This window comes from Condylura cristata, unplaced genomic scaffold (genome assembly GCF_000260355.1).
Source record: "Condylura cristata isolate star-nosed mole 26May11 unplaced genomic scaffold, ConCri1.0 scaffold00024, whole genome shotgun sequence".
In the NCBI taxonomy this organism is placed as follows: Eukaryota; Metazoa; Chordata; class Mammalia; order Eulipotyphla; family Talpidae; genus Condylura; species Condylura cristata.
The window spans coordinates 20,798,352-20,820,923 of NW_004567125.1; the positions used below are offsets into that span (position 1 = coordinate 20,798,352).

Consider the following 22,572-nt stretch of genomic DNA (forward strand, 5'->3'; position numbering starts at 1 on the left):
GCTTAGGTACGGAACCCGGAGTCTGAGCAGGGACGCGCCGGACTGCAACGCTGGGATGGAATCGGCCTGCTGTGGAAGCTGCAGGCAGCTGCTAGCTCCGCACCTCCGCTGAGCTCCGAGGACCCCACTAGCACTTGCCCAGGGAGATGCACCTGCCGTGCGTTGCCAGCGCTGGGGCAGGTCTGCAGGCAGCCTAGGGAGTGGGGAAGCCGGAGGAACAGTCTTAGCGAATGTGTCGGGGAGAGAGAGCGGGCGGGTGAGTCTCTAGAGTTAGCAGCAAGGCAAGATCTTGGGTGTCTCTTGAGCAGAGGGCTAGGACACGCGAGGCTTTGCACTTTCTTTCCCTCTCCCAACCGCGTGTGCCCCTGCCCAGAACCGAAACCCCACTTCAAAATGCTTTGGGTGACCAGGATCCTTGCTTCTCAGCGGGCTGGCGGCAGGCAAGTGGTCTAACCGCGGCGGCGGCGGCGGCGGCGGCTGCGGCGGCGGCGCCAGCAACAGCAAAGAGGGGAGCAGAATTTGAAAAGACATCCGCTCCTTTTCACACGCTGAGGGGGAGTCATTCGCGTTTCCCCAAATGAGAGAGTCTCAAGAAATCATGAAGTAAAAACTTTGGAAAGCTGCCACTGGAGATGTTGCCCAAAACCCTGGATTCTTTTAGGAGTCTCCTCCCAGTCAGTGGAGGTTTGGGGAGCAGCTGATACAACAAGGAGGGCTCTTGCAAGGATTCAAGGTAACAGTGCCGGTTTGGGGGATTTTTTCCCATTCTTATTTTATTGTCCTTTTGGCGTGTCCCTTGAAAAGAGGATCATTTTGCTGTCCTAAAAGCCTCCGTGCCCTGTCAGTGGCAAGCGGAGTAAAACGTTCCCCTCTCTTAGTTTCTGTCTTGTGGAGCTGAGCAGTGGACTTTAGGATGTAGCTAGAGATGGCCCTGCTGTTGCCTCCTGGTGTTGCATGGCTGTCACAAGGCTTAGGCACTCTCCCTGACCTATATTGCTTTTGCCTGGCTTAAGTCCTCAAAGTTAGTGCAACTCCCATTAGCTTCAGAAAATCCAATCGGGCTGCCTAATTGCTGGAGATGACGAGGACTTTTGCATGATGAGCCGGAGCTGGACTGAATTGTATGCCGTTCACTATGTTTGGGAAGGACCCCCAATGCTGGTGTGCTATGCGATAGGTCTGTATTCATATGTTCACAGATCTATATTCACATATTTGTGGGGCTCTGTGGTGTTTCTGTAGGGGCTTGTCTCTTTCTCCCATGCATTTGCAGCCAAGAAAAAAAAAAATTCTGAAATGTGAACCCTGTAGGTTGCAAATAGTCTCCCCTGGGTGAGGGCAGAAACCTCATTGATTGAGTGAACCAGCAGCACACTAGAGACCCTAAGGGAAAACACTGCTATGCTGGAAGGAGGGGCATGCTGAGATTATCCAGTGATCTATCTCTCTGTTCCTGTAATCATTTGGGTACACAGTGGAATGCTGCTTATGGTGTGTGTGTGTGTGTGTGTGTGTGTGTGTGCATGCTCACAGCTGTATGCAGGAAGCAGACTGCTGATGGAAGAACCATGCATGTGCAGCTCTCTGACCAGGCCCCAGATGCTTGGAGTATTCCTTCCTGGCAGGAGCTTGAACTTGAGCTGCTATTCCAGCCCAGAGTTGTTTCTCCTCAACAAGAAGCCCCTTTTTATGGTACATATTTATCCTGGGTGTATAGACCTAAGCCAAGTATTAACTAATAATCAAGCTAATGCACTGTAACATAATTGAACAGAACCCTCTGTGAAGAGCTGTGTATGTGTTCCTGCTAGTCCTGGGAACTGGGTGCTCTGAACAGGAACAAATATTTTGTTAAGAAGGAGAGCAATTGTAACAGACCATGCTGATGGACTTATCTAGCAGGGACAATGATATGTCAGCCTATGCCAATCAGGGAGATAAAAGGTATATAAGTCAAGGATCCCTGCCTCTTCGTCTCCAGACATGGGCACGTTGAAGGGATACTAACACGGATCATGCTCTGTAGAACATAGGCGATGCCAGTATTAACCAAGCAACTAAAGTATTTTGCAAAATCCCCTGGGGGGCAGTCTGATGACATCAGGCCTTAGCAAAGTGATGCTGTAGTTTGTGTGTTTTCCCTCTTGACTTCGAGTAGTTGTATGCATGTTATTTGATTAAGAGAGGACCCTCTGGAGTTTCCGCTCTCCCAGAATAAGTTGCCTTGAAGCAGTTAGGACATGACCAGGTAACACTGGCATGATGATCCTGAGAGTCTATCAGTATCATAGCTACTGCCTACTTTCGAGAATGATGCATGCTTTGCTTCTAAGAGGAGGATATGATTTGAGTAGGTGCAGAACACAGATACTATGAAATGTTTGAGAAGAAGGGAAGAAAGTGTCAAGATGTGGACTTTCTTGCTGGAGGGCAGCTGGCTCCGAGAGTCTGACAGCTGGGTAGAAGCCATGAAGTAGACAGAAGCATTCTGACTCTTGCTTCCCCTTCCTCACCTAAAATGAGGCTGGCTTTGTCTCCCAGAATGGAAATTTGTGTGCTGCAGTGTGGGTACAAGAAAGGAGAAGAGGGAAGGGCTGGGGAGGGAGGGAGGGGGCAGCAGGTGCCTGCTCCGCTAGCCCCGGGCCAGTCTCAGGATGGGAGCACCTTCTCCTTTCTTGGCCCTGAAGACCATCCTGTGGGTGTTCCTTGCTGGCCTCCTAACAGGTTGTTTACTGAACAAGGCCAGAGGGCAAAGAACATGCCTGCGTCATCAACTCCTTCTGATCCCTTTTCCCAAGGCATGGCCTAATCACTGGGGAACATCACATAACATAAAAAAAGATCCCCTCTGAGATGCAGCTCCAAAATCTCTCCCCAACTCACAAACAAGAGGTAATCTGGAGGGAGTAGAGGCATCTCTCTGAGTGGGCACTTTCTGCTGACTGGGATGCTTAGTATGGAGGTTTCCTGGTTAAGACTTTGTTTTCTCCCACTGTGTAGTGTATTTTTGGTGATTCAACTCTTTCTCTTAAATAATAAAACCTTCTACACATTTTATAAAGGCATCCTTTTCCAGAGAGCTGGGAGCATTTTAGGGAGCTCACCTAATTAATCCTCACATGGCTTATTGTCTCATTTATCCTTGATTACCTGAAGAAGTAGAGTTAAACTGATTTTAGCCTCCTTAGAAAAGGTAGGCAGAGAACCTCAGAAAGATGAACTGCTTTCCTCTGGGTTATACTGCAATTAAAAATAGTCCTGGTGGGCCTCATCCTCCTACTGAAACCCAGACTCTACCTAATGTGTCCTAAGGAATGGTCGGTCTCCTCTTAGCGATGGTGATTTAACTCATCTGCTTTGGGCTCCTCCTCTGACATTGATCTCAGAACTCTGGGGACTATAAGTCCTATAAGACCTTGCCTTTGCCCTCAGTGATCTTCCAATCTAGTTTGGAAGACAGGCTTACCCTTGGAGAAAGGTAAACGACAACATGAATTCTAAATACATGAAATGCTCAAGGCTGACCTAATTAATCTACGATTGATTTGTATGGATAATGAGAGCTATCAGTCTTCCAAGGAGGGAGAATGTGCCATGAGGGATGGGGTGGAATTCGTTTGGACAGAGAGAACTGGGGAAAAGGATTCCAGCTGACAGAGATGCTAGCTGCAAAACAAGTAGAGAAGTCTTAGAAGGGCAAGACTTTTGTGATCCCTTGGGGTTTACTTGGGACACTTCTCCAGTGAGGTCCTGGCAATACTAGACACCTGGCTTAATTATTTGTAGCACTTATTGGCCTAGAGGAAACTGCTCTCAAACTAGGCAGAGGGCTGTGAACATTGGACATCTCATTAGGCATTGAAAATTACCTGCCCTTCCACCTAACCTCAAGTCTAATTCATATATAATGGGGGAAATAGTGTTCAAGGTCAGGGAGCTTATCAACAGCATATAAAAAGATTTGGATGAATATACTGGGGAAAAGCAGGCAAATTTCAACAGAAGATGAAAACCATTTCTCATATTTTTTTAGAATCAGTATCTCCTAAGAGAGCCCTGGTGTTTCTCCAACTCCTATTTTCCCACCCAAACATCCCTATTGGGGTTTACTTGAATTCGGCAAAATGCCAAAGCCCAGAGGCATTTAGCATTGAGCAGGGGATTTTCAATCTTAAGATTCTTGAGCATGCCCATGGACATAACCTCTTGTCTCTCCTCCTCTTTCCCTTTTAATAAAACATTTGCTGTAGCAGTCACAAAGGAGGAGACCACAAAAAGCAGGAGGGTGGGGTGCAGTATTGCCCGCAGCAGCTGCACCACGGGGTGCTGTGATTGCTCAGCTGAGCAGGAGAAGCGAGAGGCAGTCTGCCAGCCTGAGCAGAGCCAAACCAGGACCAAGGGCTGCAGACCACCAGAAGATGCCTATGGTAGTTTGGCCACACATATGTGCTCCAGCGGTGGGGCTTTTCTCCTCAAGAAAAGGTCAAGATGAAGCTCAGGTCATGTGTGAGAACAGGTGACAAGACCACTTTATTCATTGTTCTTCACTTGGTTTGAGATGTCTCATGGGCATGTCACTGGCTGCTTGGATGGGGCCCATCCAACCCAGAGGAAGCTCCTACTGGGCCCTCAAGGTGGGATGATTTGCTCGTCACACCATAATTGTTCTCAGCCCAAGAGGAACCTCCCCCCTCCCGCCCCCCCACAAATCCAGTCTATTTGATTGTACGGCCCCAGGAGTTTCCTCTGGGTACAAGTCCTAAAGGGTATTTACTTGAATATCCCCTCCCCCTCAGCCTTGTTATTACCACCTTTGAGCTAAATGACTATTCAGTTGATTGGTGGGCCCAACAACTTTCATTTCTTTATTCAGAAGTCTCCACTACCATGTCTGAGGGCTAGGTGGTTCAGGGCCATGGGCACGAACCTAGTGGTTGTCAAGGGTTAATGCATTTTTTTATTTGCAAGGGAAGAATTAGGCAGTTCAGTTGTGCTTCAGACCAGGAACTCTGGTAGTTTCTTCTGACCAATTATATCTACAGGTTGAGCTTTTGAAATTTTCACTGCCACACAGATAGAAGTAAAGTCGAATAATGTTATTACATGTGGGATCTTCAACAGAAGCTTCTATCATTCTTTTCCTGAGGCTCCCAAGTAATACAACTATATCCAGAAGGCTGTGTCGAGCAGTCTGAGCAATTTTGAGCAATTTGAGACCTCACAGGACTGAACTCTAATTCTTCACTAGACTATCCATGTGTTAGTATTAACCCTCGCTAGCCACACGGTATTAACCAGGCCATACAGTACCAACCCACACTGGCCTGAACATACACTGGCCTGTACATACACTTGTCACTAGCCACGTAGGACTTCTGAGCACTTGAAATATATTCTGTGTATATATTTTGAAGACTACGTGTGAATTTTGAAGACATAGTTAAAAAAGAAAAAGAGTATAATAGGTCATCAATAATTTTTATATTGATTGTATGTCAAATTATATTCTGGGTGGACTGGGTTAAATAAAATATAATACTAGTTCCCAGCCTTTCTCTTTACTTTAAAAAAAATGATTTATTTATGCATGCAGAGCTGGGGTACAGGCCAGATGTAGGGGTGGTGGTGAGAGGATTCACCAGAGACAGCCTGCGGAGCAGAACAAGCTGATTGACTGAAATACACTGTTGAGGGAGCAGTGGGCAAGACAGGAGAGGTCTGCCGTGCCAGGTGAGTTAACCTACCTGGCAGGCTGAAGACTGAACTTGTGCTGCAGTGGTGGCAATAGTAGTCTTTAACCCCTGCACCACCAGAAAGTCCCTTCTTTTTACTTTTTTTTTTAAGATTTATTTATTTATTCATACAGAACTGGGGTACAGGCCAGAGATGTGGAGCATGAGAGGATTCACCAGGGACAGAGTGGGGAGCAGAACAGGCAGATCGATGAAGTACACTGCTGAGGGGAGCAGTGGGCCAGTCAGGAGAGGTCTGCCATGCCATGTGGTCACCTCTGGGGCAGGCAGGGATGGAACTCATGTGGAAGTGGTTTAAGCCTCTCAGTGCTGTGCTTTAACCCGCTGCACCACCGGGGAGGGCCCCCTTCTTTTTACTTTTTAATGTGACTAGAAGAAAAATTTAAATTCCCTGTCTGGTTCACATGATGCTTGGACCATGTTGGTCTAAGCTGTGCAGAGGAGCATAGGGAAAGTGGTATAGTGGCACAGCATGAGGCCAGAGGAGTCAGAGCCAAAGAAGAGACCACAGGGAAGGAAGGATGGTGTGTGTCACCAGAGAGGACCCAAGCGCTGAGTTTGCATTTCTGAAATCTAATGTCAAGGAGCCCATACGTGGTGTACCTTGGCTTTTATTCATGGGACAACCTCAACCCACCCAAAATATTTTTGGGACACAGCAGCTCTCAGTTCCCAGACAGACAATTAGCAGGTGGGAGACATAGAACTTTATCTTAACATTTTGAGTCTCTTCCTGAACAGTGGAAATAGAAAAAAATATATATTTAGGGTCTCATTTCCAATAGTGAGGACTCGCAGAACTAATGGCACTGACAGTTCCACACCAGGGATCAGCAGTTTATGTTTGCTTTACGGATCCCCTTCTTCTCATCTCGCCCATGTTATCATCTTTCTTTCGAGAATTTTCCTTTAAACCACACACAACAATAGCATTATAGGGAGAAACAAAACTCACTGTTAAGCATTCAAGGTTCTTTCATGGACCTATAGGTAAGAATAATGGGGAGAGACATAATGATTGAGCTTATTTAATAATTATAGATTTGAACATTATAATTTACTCATTATTTTCTTATTATTGTTATTCGTTGCAGTGAGGTCTGGCCTACACCTCGAGTTCCTCAGACTTGCTCAGCAATCTATAGTTCATAAAGTATGTCGTGAACTTGCTCTCATCTCATTTTCATGTTGACTGCATGGAACTATTACATGTTTACCTTAACTACTGTATTTTCTAATCCTTCTCTTTGCATGCACTCCATTCAGTCCTGCTTAATCAAAATGCTCTACTGATTGTTCTTCAGTATAAATTATGTAAAGTAGGGGTTGTTACTGCTCTGCATCTTAGTTTCATCACTTATAAAATAAAAAATAAAAATACTCTATCTCTCAAAGCATTATGCTATATGTTAAGTGAGACTGAAATAACCAGGTACCAAATACAGTTCCCATCACATAGTCGATGCTCAGCCAATCGCAACATCCTTTCATACCATATATATTGCCTTGATATTACAAAGATTAAAATGACCACAGCTGAACTCAGAATGCATCAATATCCCCCACAAAATGGTGCCCATCCCTCAGTTCCCTAGTTCCCTGCAATGGTTAATGGTACACACAACCCCCCCCCCCCAGGCATATGTAGGAAATATGAGTTGCCATGGGCTCTCCTTACTCTCATGTTGTTCCTCTCAGCCAACCACCCACCAAGGCCTCACATGGTTTACTAGCTAAGGGGTTCTCAAAGCCATCTCCCCATCCCACCACTTGCTTTCTTAGGCTCCCATTGCTTGCGATCTGGACATTTCCAATACGTGGCTCCCTGTTTCTCCTCGAAAGGCTAGTCAATCCAGCCTCCTTCTAGCAGCTGGAGTCATCTTTCAAAATATTAGCTTTGATTATACTTCTCCCTATATGATAATTCTTCAGTGAACCCCCCATTCACACGCCCCGTGAAATTTCTTATTGTGGCAAACAGATCTTAGATGTTGCAGGAGCTGGCCACAGCGTCTAGTATGTCTCTCCACATCTCACTCCAGCAATTCCCAACAATGGGCAGCTCCCTTGGTATTCCAGGCCCTTAGGTGTGCGGTGGTGCTTTCCTGCAGACCTTTCCTCTGCCCTGTTCTCTGTTTCCTGAGGGCTGCGTTGCTTCAGGAACAAGCACTGTAAAGACTGTCTCCTCTGTGAGGACTTCCCCGAGGCGCTGGGGAATAATTAATAGTCTTCTCTTCTTTACTTCCACACATTTCACTCACACTCAGCCTTCACACTGTAGCCACCACTCTGTAATGATTTGTTTATATGTCTCTCTCCTGCACTCAGGGGGAGGCTGGGGTTGGGGTTCTAAGACATAGTTCTGAGGAACTACTTATTCAGTATATTATTATGAATACATGCCAGGTATTCCTCCTGGGCACAGAGGATGCAGCAGCAAAAGTCTTGCCATCAAATTACTTACATTCTAGAAAGAAGATAGGATGATAATCATAATGATGATTATTGACATTGCAATGATAGCTAACAGTTTCATAGTTATTGTGTCAGGCACTGTACTGGAGGCTTTAAATAAATTAATTCATGTACTTAATGCACCTATGTTTCTCATTTTAATAAATCCTATATATACATTTTATCAAGGTGACTCCAGAGAGGTAAAAACAATTGACCTAGGTCACATAGCTAATAAGAAAGGAAGCTGCGTTTTGATCTAGTTTAAATAGTCAAGTCCATATTGTTTATTACTATGGTATCTAGAAAAGTAAACATGTAAATGAGAAACAATAAATGAGAAAATTTGGATGCTGATAATGAAGATGATTAAAAAAAGAATACTGTAGGAGAGAGTGATGGAGGTGGTGGTCAGAGATGTTCTCTTTGAGGCTGTAACATTTAAATCAAGACCTGATTTGTTCATGCAGGAAGGTAGAAATCCTGGACAAAGTAGAATCTGGAATCCAAAGAAGAGTTCAACTGTGACCTGTGTGTAACAAAGACTCCAGCTGCTCTGCTAGAGTGTCCGCACAGCTGGAGCAGCCAGGCTCTGGCCTGGGTGGTCTTGGGAAAAGCCGCTTGTACAAATGTCCCCGAACCTCTTCTCTACTTGTCTCTTCTGTTCTTTTGGGCTAAAACTTAGCTCCCATAGCAAGACATCTGGTTTTCTGCTCTCCACAAAATTAGAAGGTGGGTGCACACACGCAAACACACACACACACATGTGCATGCGCCCACACACATGCACACTCACACACATATACAAACACACGTGTACTTGTGTGCATGCGTGTCCCTGCCCTGCTGAACCACTTTATTTCACTTCTCTCCTGTGAATGACATGTCACTTAGAACCCTGGTGAAGTGACAGACACAGGCAAAGCGAAAAGACTGGAGACAACCCAGAGGCAGGAGCAGAAGGGGAAATGAAAATTATTTTTTAACAAGATGAGAAGTGAATTAGACTGGAGGGAGAAATGGGAATTTGCTCAGGGAGGGGCTAGAGGAGGATGCTTCTGAGGTGCTGACAATGTTGCTTCTCAACTGGGCATTAGTTTGCTCTGTGATTTTTCATGTGAAGGCCATCTATGCCTATGCATGTACACACATGCAGATGTATACACACATATTCACACACAACACAGCACAGGTGTATATGTACATATGCACCTTCTCTAAGAATATTATTGTAATGAGGTTAAAATGATCATTTGGAGAGAGAGCTGATGGAACTTGGGTGGGGCAAATTCATACACATTTAATATCACATCCATAGTCTGCGTTAGGATAGAAATTTTGCTAGGTCCACTTTACTTATAGAATCTAATTTAATTTTTATTACACTTTTTACTACTTATGAAGTAAGTGTCATTCATATTTACAAACTGTAATTGAGAAAGGAAGAGCACCGAAGAGCTGCCATTCAGACTCGGATGTGCTCACACTTCCAGGTTGAAAAACCTTGCGCCTCAGCAAAGTGGGCAGAAAAGACGATTGACTTCCGAGACAGACAATTTTGGGCTTCCATGTGGTCTTAGTCTATGTGATCTTAGATGTTCTCTGAACTTCAGTGTCCCCATGTAGTAAATTGGAGACATTGGCCCCTTATCTTGCATAAACCCTGTGAAGATTCAAAAACAGTGACTGAATTGTATCAGTACACATCACACAATGGCAATCAAAAAATGGCAGCTGTTGCTTTCGTGTCCCCAGGTACGAAAGGTCATAAAATATTGACCTCCGTGGAAAACAATGACGGCATTTATCTGTGACCAGTGAAAGGCAGGTGGCAGCTTCAGTACATGATGTTAGATCAGGTGAATCAGGGATTTCTTGGCAATAGTTACCATATACTAAACACTATGCTAAGTGCTTTCCAGGCATTGTCTTATTCAATTGGGTTGTTTTATTGCTTATAGAAGAGGAAATTAAAGCTCAGAGAGAATAAATAACTAGCCCAAGTTCACACCATTTGAAAGTGACAGAGTTCAAGTTTGAACTCAGGTCTGGCACCCCAGACCTAAGCTCTTCAACACTGGACTGCAATATAATCACTGTCTTAGGTCATCCCCAAAGGACAGAATACCTTTGAGATCAAAGTAGAGGTAACTTTTCTGAATCTGGGCTCAATCAGTCAAGAAGGAAAAAGAACTGTTAGATCCTCAGGGGATTTCTGGAGCAGCCCACGAGGGCGGGTGAGTGTTTAAAAATGGGCAATGTTTTGCACATACTGAGTATTTAGTATGTGTGGGCTGAATAGTTCAAATGCCTCTGTTTCTGAATACAGGTGTGCTTCCATTTTCAAATGAGCAGGCTTTTAAAACAAATAAAAGAGTTGAGTGTCCTTAGGCTTAGAGGAAAAGCTTTCTCTCAATTCCAGAAGGATACACTGGCAGTGTTTTTAAACTTTTAAAAAGCAATACAAGATTCTAATCAAGTAAACCCATAGCTAGAACCCCAGTACATAAAGGAGTTCAACGTGAACTTCCCTGATGGGAGCAGGCCTGCAGGTCCAGAGCTGTCCTGCCTGTCCCTTCTCTGGCCTGACCACATGTGTTGCTGAGGCATCTCCTTGGAATCTAAACACAGTGAAATCCATCCCACCGAAGGTTTTTTTTAAAAGGCAAGACTGTGGCATCCATTTAAAATAGTAGGTAAATTTAATTTTTAAATAGTAGACTCTCACCAATATATTTGTGGAGTTCAGTGGACCTGGGATAGATTCCTACTATCCTCTCTATTCTAGAGGATCGGAGAGACATGAAGTCTGATGTCTGGGAATAAATAGTCACAGTGTGTCAGGCAAGAAGCCAGACCTTTATGTACCAGATGTCACACCTTAGATGATTCTAACTACTCCAGGTAAAGTGGCCTGACTATTCCCATTTTGAAGATGAGAACAATTAGGAACAGAGAGGGTCAGTCAATTGCTCAAAATCTCACAATTACACGTTGGATTTCAAATCCAACTCATAGGAAAGATTTGAGACTCAGAGACCTGCCATTAATCCCTACAGCCTTTTCCAGTGAGCACTGGGGGTAAATATGGTCTCTCGAAATGCCTTACTCTTTACAGTACTCCCAGGGTTTTACCCCACAACCCATGGTCTTCAATGACTCTGCTTCCAGTGGGCACTGGGATCTTCCCAGGATATTGGCTGTGGTCCTCCCTCAGATCCCTTTCCTTCCTTGGCCCCCACTAGGAGGGGTCTAGTTATCTGCCTGGTGCAGACCCAGCAGCAGGGAGCAGGGAGCGGGGAGCGTGGTGATTAGGAAACCCTCCTGTATCCCTCACCCTGGCCTTGTGCAGCACCCGGAGCACGGGGCTGCCTGCTGAGCAAGAGATTTCTGCGCAGCTGTGCTCTGGAGCCTGGAATTGGGGCTTACTGGAAGAGTGTGGGGTGGGGCTGCTAGTGGAAGTCCTTGGAATCCCCTTGAGGCATAGGCAAGCGTAAGCACTGGGTAAGAAGTGCGGGGGCATTCATTTCTGCCTCCCCCGCTGAGTGTTCAGCCACTTAGCATACTATAAATATGCCATCAGGCGGGAGCAGGGGGTGGGGGGGGTGGGTGAACGTTTTTCTGGCAAGCGATGGGGTCCTGGGCGGTGGAGTGGGGTGGGCAGGGGTGCTGCACGTGCCTCTTTAAGCCCTTTCTGCAAGCGTTGCCCTTTGGGATTTGAGCCCAGCGGGATGAGAGAGCAAGGTCAGCATTCTCCGGAAGTCTCGGAGCACTGGAGACCCCTAGAGGCCAAAGGCTGTGTTACACGCCCCTGGCCGCGGAGGCACAGGCAAGGTTCCTGTTGGAGGCTGCTGAGGAGAGTGGCTGGTACCTTTCCTAAAACCTTTGCCTGTAAGTACAGTCCCCACAGCTCCAAAGGGACGTGTGGAGGACGTGTCTGTGTGTTTGTGTGTGCGCGTGTGAGAAGCAATACCACGGTCCTCCCTTCCTGTCCCATGCAGTCACCTTGGAATGCCCCTTTGTCCCGACTTTGCCAGCATCTCCTCAGCCCCTGCAGCCAGTACTCCCGGGGACTCCCCACCACTTCCGTCAAAATGGTATCTTTCCCTCAGGAGCATTGACACCTCTCAGTAACCTGTTCAACTAATTTGTGCTGAAGTATTAATGACTTATAATGATTTGATGTGCTGCCCTCTCAATTAACACTCAAGCCTTTCTAAAGAGAAATTCATAGATTTTTTCACCCAAGTAGGAGATTTGTGTTTTGAGAGGAGAACTATAGGCCCCAAAGGAACCATGCAGATCGCTGCCTATGGGCTCCTGACCTTAGCATTGTTTGGGGGCGTTATGCAGGCACTCAGGGAGAATTCTCAAAGAAGACCTGCTCTCATCCAAGTTCTTAAAAACAGTGTCTGTGCTGTGGTGGAAGAACATTGGCCATCCTGTCCCTCCCACTTCCTCCTCTAAAGCTAAATGGGGATTTATTTGGCTGAGAGGAAGCCAAAGAAAGTGAGTACATATATGACACCATATAATCTTAACTATGAGGAGGAACCTAGAATGCAAGAGTTGACACAGAAGCCTACTAATGTCTCATTATTATGTCTCTGGATGTCTAACAGGCTTCGCCTCAGATAAGAGGTGACCTAGTCCTGGAGAGAATAGGCTCAGGGGTGATTAACTTGGGTACAACTTTTGGCAGACTCTGCTAAGTACTAGCTATGCGACCTGGCCAGGTTACCTATGTTAGTTGCAGTTACACATCTGTACATATTGTAAAACATGGCATGGGATTGCTTTGAGTTTAAAGTGAAATCATGCAGAATTAGCACTTCCCATACAGTCTGGCACAGAGCGTATGCTCAATAAATGACAGTTCTTTCTCTTAATCATCTATATATATTTTTTATTATTTTTGCCCTATCACAGACTTTGAGTGCAAGGCAGCATACAAAGGCTGTATTTATTATTTAAAAGCAGGTGAAGCAATCCAGCCTCCTAGGTGTGGTTAGCTTAGTAATGAACTAGATTTCTTTCCAGGTGACAGCACTGTATGAAATTTTCCTTCTCTGCTAGGTTTCTTTAAATGTATCTCACAAATGCAGTGAGAGAAATGGATTTGGCAGTGACTTAAAAAGACTTAATGTATTTTGGAAAGAAAAAAAAAAGCCACAACAAAAACTGGTTTGTTTCTGTGATATATGGTTCATGTGATATGACAAAAATCCATTTTTATGCTTAGGAAAATTGGCTAATTTTAAAACAGTTGACACATGCCATATGCATATAGAGTAATGATAGATTTTGCTCAGGCAAACAACGGGAGAACACAGGCCCAGTGATATCTCTGTTAGGGCTTCCGTCAGTTAAATTTGTATTTGGTGGCAGGGCTCTACATGGGGAAGCAGAGAGAGCTGGGAAATGGACTCAATGTGGCCACTGATGCTGGCGTTAGATATCTGATCTAAATATACTAACTTCCAAGCTTGGAACACAGACACTGTTGTCTTGGAATGAGTACAAAGAGACTCAGGCACCTACCAATGTACCAAGCTGTATGTACAAGACAGAAGGCAGTTTATGAAGACATTATCTGGGTAAAAGGTGATCATTGTGCAATGGATACCGAATCCTTGAGGCACCCTGATTTAAGGCAACCCCTGCACTGTGCCTCCTGTTGGAAACTGGGATACATTTTAGAATTCAAATACCACTCATAATGTGTTTGGGGGTTCTCTGCATAAATCACACTAAAAGAGGAATGTCACGTATTTGCAATTATTGTTAGTTAGGGTAAAGGGATTGCATGTGAAAATAAGATGGTACAAAGGCTGCATGTGAAATAAGAAGTGATTATGAAACACTTCAGATAGAGACAAGTGCTCTGTTATCTTGCTGTGTCTTCTCACATGGCTGCTACTTGCAGATCCCAGGGTAGGTCTACCAGATACTCAGCCCCACTCTAAGCCAATAGTATGCATTCTACTTGACAGCAAAAAAAAAAAAAAAAAAAAAGCCATTTTATTTTCTTTTGCCTCTTTCAAGCAATATTTAATTAGTGACTGCAGAGGAGGGGGGGAAATGGAATAATGGTTTATGGCTCAGGTCTGCAGGACTCAGCAATTTGACATTCAAATCCTGTTATTTCTCACCTTAAATGGAACAGAGTCAGCAGGTTGAGCTTTTGTTTTTTTTTTTTTTTTATCGCCCATAATTTATCTAAGGTTTTCCCTCTTCTTTCTTCTCACTCTCATTCTTTGCTTCATTTGACTACTTTGTCCTATCCCTTACTGTGTTTTAGCCCCCAGGATATCAAAAACAAACCTAACCAACATCTTAATGGTTCATTAATGACTGATCTATTTAGAAGAGAAATTAATCCTTCTTACCCTGACTTTGATTCCCAGGATGAATCTTCTAGATCCCATGTAAACTTGGCTATAGCATTGAATACAGCCAAGGTCTTTCAGTGATAGTAGGCCAGAGCCAATCAATGCTTCCGGCTCCCACTTATTATATACTGTCAACTCCTTGAAGGTGAGATCTGATACTTATTTTTCATTGTATCCCAACTCCATGCACAATACCTAGTACATGAACACTGTGAACATTTACATAATTAGATCAACAAACTTCACCATCCACCCCACTTTTCATGAGCATAATGCATTTCTGGAAAGTTTGAAGTATCCTTCTTATTAAGGAAAATTTAATATTCAGGATTTCAGATTTATAGAATTCCAAAATTAGGGACTTTTTTCTTCAAGGCAGTGATTCTCAAAATTTAATGTGCACCTGGGGAGCTTGTTAAAACGCAGCATCTTCAGCCACTCCTTCAGAGAGTCTGATTCTATCGGTCTTGTGTAAAATTCAGAAAGCTCCATTTTAACAAGCAGATGATCTAAAAACCATAGTTTGAGAAGCACCATTTTAAAGCAATCCAAAGAAAATCTTGCCCAAACTTACTTTGGTAAAATATTAGTGTCCTTCAGTAGTTAGTGAAGGTCAGGTAGAAACACACTTAAAAGTTGGGGAATAAAACCCATTTCTCCCCACTCACTAATTCTCTCATACAGCATTGGAGGGTTACAGAGCACCTTGCTCAGTGCTTGCTAGCTGCTAGAGGTTCCGAAAAATCCTGCAGTGAAGAAACAAGTCTTAGCTGTGCTTAAACTATTATTTCTACGACCTCGAGATTCTTAATTTTATTTTATTGCTAAGAATCTATTGTGAATTTGCTATGAAAAATATCCCCACAGGGGAGGGAGCAGCAGCTACTGGACAAAGGTGATATTGCAATGCAGCTCACTCATTTCCATTAAATTTCCAAAGTAAAAACTAAAATCAGCAAGCAACTATAAGCCAGAGACATTCTACAGGGGCAGAGAGGGGAACAGGATCAAAACTGCGGTGGGAAAAGCACATGGGACTATGGTGATGGCACAGGGTGGGTGGTGGAGGGAAGCCCACGTGGATTACAACTGAGATGAAAAATGTACAAAATGAAGAATGATGTAAAAAATATATTAAAAAAAGAAACATACATATACACACACATACATACATACATACATAAATGTCCAAAGGAGAACATGAATGAAATGAATGTGGAGTTGGGGGGATTGCATCCATAGGATATGACTTTTTTTTTTCTGGAGAAGTATTGGTTGCAATAACTATCATTTGCTTTATTAGGCACTATCCTATTTCTCTTAGTATGTGTTCATTTAATTCTCACAATAATTCAATAAGTCAAACACTTACTAGCCTCATGTCACTGAGGATGCAGCTAAGATACAGAAGCTAATACTTTGCTCGAGATCACAGAGTGAGGAAGTGACAATGGGATTTGGACCCTGGCAGTCTGTCTCCACATCTTGTCCTGTGGCATTTATAATTTATATTTAATATTATTTATATTTAATAAACGGCTTTATTAAACAGCCTTCCTCCAGGATGGAGGCTCTGGAAATGACTGCCAGGGAGGAAGGACAGCTCCAGCAGGCTTAACCTGTTGGGGACTCAGGGGACCCCAGTATCTTCCAATACACTTCTGTACTCAAGGACCTGTGATCATTGCTCCTTATTCATAGAGGATTTGTTATGATGCCCATATAAAGCTCTGAAAGATTTGCTATACTTAAACACAAAGTAGGCTTAGCAAAACAACCTGTCAAGGATGATTCATGGAGAGCAATTAGGTACAGAATCCCGTGCCTACCAAATTCAAAACTGGGTTGTTGAAGTTTTGCCATCCTTCCACACCTTGCTATGGAGGGTGGAAGCCTGGCCATTGTCCTCCCACCCCATTTTCAGCCCCTTCATTGTTCCTGAGGTGGGAGGCATCGGGGAAAGGAGAAACTGGCTGGAGGACATGCTACAACTTTGGCTTTTGGTAAGTTACTTCACCACTTTGACTCTTTGTTTCCTGAACTTAATAAGGAAAGAGGGGAAGACTAATGATAACCATGGGAGTATTTAAATGAATAAATGAGATATACATATATACACGATATATATGTATACTCTACTTACCATACTAGTACATACGATACTAATTATACAAATAGTCTTATATGTATATGTACACATATACATAAACACACACACATGCATACACACTTAGGGGGCACATACCAGGAGCTCATGTGTGTGCACACATGTGTACATAGCACATGTGTTTATACAAGGTATGTGTTTATACACATGTGTGTTTATGTATGTGTATGTGTGTTTATACACATAGGTTTATACACCTATGATTAAATGTGTAGATGTATATTCACACATATATACGTAGTGCTTACTCCAATGCTTGGCAATGGGCAGTTGTTAAATCTTTTGTACCATCAGGAGGTCGGGACAACACAGTGGCAATAGAACTTTCCTCATCAGTGCCTTCAAAGGTGTTAATGTGGCAGTAATGGGAATTTGAATTTATAGCTCTAGGTAGTGAGAAGGAATTGAAGAAGTTACATTGGGACTCCCAGATCCTGGATTTATTCCAAAATGCCTATCAGGTGTAGGCTATTGAGAGTGATAATCCAACCAAAATTCCTGGTTACTTTAATTTTCTCCTTTGTAAAAAATATGGAAAATACCAGTCTTAGACTAGGGACCTCTACTTTCTCAAGGAACACCAGAGAAGTGGCACCTGACAAAAGGAGAATTTCCTAGCCCTGACTCCAAAGTACTAATGTGTCAAGTATCGCACTAGGTGCTCTACAAATGTAAACTATGCAGTTGCCCTTTTAAGATCAGCATGCAGAGATTTAGGCAAGGTTGTACAAATGGGAGAGGCATGTCTGAACTGAAGTCCAAGCTAATCCCGATTCTTCCTCGCGACCTCTTAGGAGAGGAAAGAAGTCAGGAGGCAACTGAGGGCTGACTCTGCAGCAGTGGGAACTCAGACATTTCTGCTAGTCACAGCGGAAGCAGAGAAGTAAGACCTCCCTGCATTCTCTCTTACACATGTGCTCTCTGTCTCTTCTGACTCCATTGTTTCGTGCTATGGTATTTTGTGCCCGTTTTTATTTTTTAAGATTTATTAATTTATTTATGCATACAGAACTGGGGTACAAGCTAGAGGTGCAGGGGCAGTGAGAAGATTCACCAGAGACAAAATGGGGAGCAGGACAGGCAGACTGATAAAGTACACTGCTGAGGGGAGCAGCAGACGAGACAGGAGAGGTCTGCTGTGCCATGTGGATCTCATCCGGGGTCGGGGATCCAACTTGCACTGAAGCGGCTGCAGCTAGCTTGCAGTGCTGCGTCCTAACCCATTGTGCCACCAGAGAGGGCCTTGTGCCCATTTCTTAACAGAAAATAGGTATGGTGCACCCAGGCTGACTGGTCTTCCATGAAACAACCCCAGAGCATCAGAAGAGAGAATCACAAGTTTAGCACAAGGACTTAGTCCTTGACTACTGGTAGGTCTCTTTTTATGTACTTATTTCTCTGTATTCCAAGCAATGATGAGGCATCACAGAAAATTCTTCTTCCAAGCTAGGTACTTACACTAACCCAACTGGGTTCTTTCCACTCTTTTCCTTTCTATCAGGCTTTACGCATGCTGAGCATGGAGTCAGAAGTATCTGGGGTCCCCAACCCTGGGGTTTCATATGAAGCTGGAGCTTAGCTTGTGCAAAGGAGAAAAGGGAAAACAAAAGGATTTGACCAGATCAGGCTGCATGAAGGTTTCCCAGCCATGCCTGTGCAAAGGGCTGTGGTCTTCTGTTTATAAGGAGAAAACCTGCTATTCCATTTACCTGATCATAGAGCAAGTGGTTAAGATCATGTACTCTGGGGTCAGGCTGGCCATGGATTTATCACCATTGGTTGAAGCTGAGTGATGGGTCTAGAAGCGTTTACAACATGGTTCTTTTGATTTCCATATATGGGGATGTCATAAATTTAAAGGATAAGAATGTCATGAATTCTGGAGTGAGTCTTGAGCTGAAAAGTCCAGTACACCCACTTTTTTTTGCTGTGTTATCTGTGGCCAGTGATTTCCATTTTCTGAGCTTCCACTTTCTCGTCAATATAGTGATGATAGTATCTCAGAGGATTATTGTGGAAATTCAATAAAACAGTGAAATAACAAGTTTAGCACAGTGTCTGGCCCATCAGAAGGTCTTGGTAAATAACTACCATTGTCGCTCTTATTATTGTTTACCTTTGTTGTTAGTATCACTTTGTGAGTTTCTTACAGCTGGTACTATAACTTACTGAGCTTCATATTTTTTTTCTCTCTAGGTCAATTCCAAGCTCATAGACAAGAATAATAAATGTCTCCTTGATTCTTCTGAGGTGTTAGGGATTTTCTAGAAGCTAGAAATACAACTGAGCAAAGTAGACAAAAACCAAAATCCTTGCCCATATGGAGCTTATATTTTAGTGGAAGGAGACACATAATAAACAAACAAGCAAAAAAAAAGTTGTAAGAAATGAGTTGTACTTTGTGAAAGGTGTGAATATTATTGGGTAAATAAAGCAGGGGAGCCTGAAGCTCTAAAAGGGAGCTCCAAGATCAAATCGGACGGTCAGGATAGCACTCCATCAAGAGGTGACTTTTGAACAAAATCCTAAGACTGTGAGAGTAAGTCAAATGGAGACTTGGAGCCTCTTCCCCACAGCAGGAAATGAATTTATATTTTCTAATCACTGCCCAGTGACACACTTTGATACCTATTTAACTTTTGTATTCTTTCTTGCCTTCCAAGTTCTGCATTTCTCATACCATGGTATAGAGTGTATTTTACTTTGCATTGTTCTAGTTTATGGAGTGTACCACTCAGTATCACATGTATATTAATAACTCTGCAATTGTTGATAGAAAAGAAACCCACACCCATCTTTACTGAGAGTTCCTTTTCCTTAATAGCATAAACTGCAGCATACAGGTTTATAATAAAATTCACCCCTTTCACCTGTACCTTTATAAAGCACTCATCTTTTCCAAGTTTTATTAGCTTGATGTTTCAATTAAGCTAACTCAGGACAAAGCACGAATTAATTGTAGGGAAATCTGTAGCTCAAGAGAATTCTTGGAACAGTGGAAAAGGCCAGGGTACAGAAGAATAAAGAAGAAATACGTAACTGATGAATAAAGACATAACTGATGTCTTTAATGAAGTCTTAACCGTGACAAGACATTTAAAAAATCTTAAGGCAAATTGAGAATTATACATTCTGTGACCTTAGATTTCATGCTGAAAATGCAAACAAATGACCAAATAATTCTTTCTATTAAAGAAGCTGAAAAAAGATACCTGAGAAATTTTTTTACAATGTAGTCAGCAAGGTGTACTCTGCCCTGGAGTTTACGTGACAGGTGAGATGTGTTTTTCAACAAGGTTCATCTGATCATTGTTTATTTAGGAATCAGACCTCTCAGAAAATGGTCCAAGGCAGCTTTGCATGTGGCCAATCCCTTGTCCACATGGTGCATGGTGTAGGCAGTGGCGGAATGATTCATTGATTGTCCACGATCACCTTCAGAGGAGAACTATGGCCAACATTGGTAAATGACCTTCAGGATGGTAAATGACCTTCAGGTCTATTGCAGACCCAAACAGTCAGAGGCACTGATCTGTCCTCTTTAGCACAGACCTGTCCCTTGTGGCACTGAAGTTTCTTTTGATTTATTTCTTCAAACAACTGTATCAATATAAATGCCGCTCAACTTGAGACCTATGCAACATTAATCCTTATTTTAAACAGAGGCTGTACATTGAGCTGTTTTGTCCTCATAGAGCCTGATGGAGTAACACATCGTGCAACTGCCACTCTCCAGAGAGACCCTCACAAAGGCAAGTTGTCTATCTCCTGTCTCCTAAGGCAATGTCATGAATAAACCATGGTAAAGTTAAGTCATGTGCATAAATAATTGAATCCAGGCTTGTGAGGGAAAAGGAAAGCTGAGCGTGTGGGGCACTGATCTCATCATCAGTAGTCTCTCAGCCAAGATCGGGGAGGGTCTTTGGAGACTGCTAACAAGTGGTGTACCCATAAAGTTCAGCTGAACAAAAATTGCCTTGTATCTTAGTGTCCCCTTTCTGGGACTCAGCTGACAATGGATGGAGACTGACACAATTCTAAACTTCCTTGGAATGTCCTCTTATTTTTGCTGACTTCAAACTAGAATGATGAGGGCGAGTTTCCTTTGAACTTGAATATGAAGCTTTTACTCACTGCTCAGGGGTGGGGGCAATCACAGCTCTTCTGAATTCTTCAGCTGGGAGAATGCAAAACCCATATGGGGAGGGGCTGGCTTCTCTTCTTTCTGAACGTGTGTCCTCGCTCACTTTTCCTCACTAGACTGGCATTACATGGCATTTTAAAAATGTCCTTTTAAGTCTATTTACCCATCTGTCCATTAGTTCAGCCCCTACTCCTCAATCTTCTCTTCCATGTATATTTCAAGTTTAGCTCTTTCTGCTTATGTCACACTTCTCTCCAATCCCTTTCCCTTGTTCTTTGTCAGCCAGCAAAAATCTCTCTCTTTCCATCTCCAAAACAGCCTACACACCATCTGTCGAGGTTGGCAGGCTCCTGTTCTCTTCTCGTTCTTTCCCTGGTGGGAGTCAGTCAAGGCAAGTATGTGGATCCCCCTTGGAGATAGCAAGAGGCAGACTGGACCCTTTGGATGGTTCCTTTCTCACTAATGAACCACATTTTCACAGGATGGGAAGCGAGCATTGGGTGCTAACCTGTCTACTTGGAAGATGCAAGGTGATATACAGTAGACTGTGGTTAGGAAAACAGACTCTAGGGTCAGATGGCCTGGTTCCTGCTTTGGGCTCCTCTAGTTATGTGATCATGGGGAGCCACTTAATGGGCCTAAGTGTCCTCATATAGAAAATGTAGATGGTCATTATATCTTTCTCATAGGGCTTTCGTGAAGATGAAATGAGTAATTCAGAGCTTGCACAGTTACCAAGTCCATAGATGTTAGCCCTATTATTATATCATTCCAAACCAATGAGCAAAAAGCTTAACATTTCCCTCAACAATCAAGAGAATTACCCCAGCATCTTCATGCAGAGGACCCTGGCTGTGCCATTAGCTGTCCAGAAAGCATCATCCCTACAGGAAAATACAATGTCTCTGTTGTCCTATTAGTCAGAGTGCTGTTTACTAACCCAAGATCTCATCTATCAGAATCTGTGTCCTAATTGAACAAGTAGTAATTTGCTCATAGAGCATTTCTGGGGCTAAATTTCAAAGAGCAGTCAGGGCTGATGTCGGGAAGGCTTTCTTGTGGCAAGCTCTGTTTCCCAGATCTTTCCCTCTGGGAAATGCATTGCTTAAGACATTTCAAATTAACCTGGATAAAACTCTGGAGAGATGAGGCTAGGAACAAACTCCAATAGCCTTTGGGGATGTAGGACTTAATGGCCTGGTGGTCCCTTTCCAAATCTGGTTCATTTGATTCATGCGTCTTTCATCTCTAATGTGTACAAAAGAAATCCAAACTGGAAACACCAAAAATTTGCAGTTCTCCAGCTGCAGCTTTTGTAGCTAAAAATTTACAGTGAATAACCCTTACAAAGATCAGATCTGTTTCCTGTGTTATATAAAATACAGATTTCTTTTTCTATTTCTTCTAATACAGATCTTGGCTTATTCTTACATTAAAATATAAAAGATTATGATGTAAGACCGCATATATCTTTAAATTGCTTTAAAAGTGGCATTGATCGATTAGGATAATGAAAATCATGGAGCAACAACTTGAGAGGTGGGGTTCGTGTTCACAGTGGGGTGATTATTCCAATCATGCTAGATAGAGATGATAGAACAGAGATAGTAGGGGTCTCCTGTGAACTTCATTTATTTTTTATTACTTCCATCTTTGATGGAG

The 22,572-nt window shown here is 43.3% G+C and overlaps 1 protein-coding gene across 1 annotated transcript in view; it reads left to right on the forward strand.

Annotated features, from left to right (window-relative positions):
• The window catches only part of BRINP2 (bone morphogenetic protein/retinoic acid inducible neural-specific 2), a 109,484-nt gene continuing 86,912 nt past the window's right edge, over positions 1 to 22,572 (forward strand). Inside the window, exon 1 of the mRNA XM_004688510.2 lies at positions 1 to 733. The gene's annotated coding sequence lies outside the window, so the exon portion shown is untranslated. The remainder of the gene's footprint in view (positions 734 to 22,572) is intronic.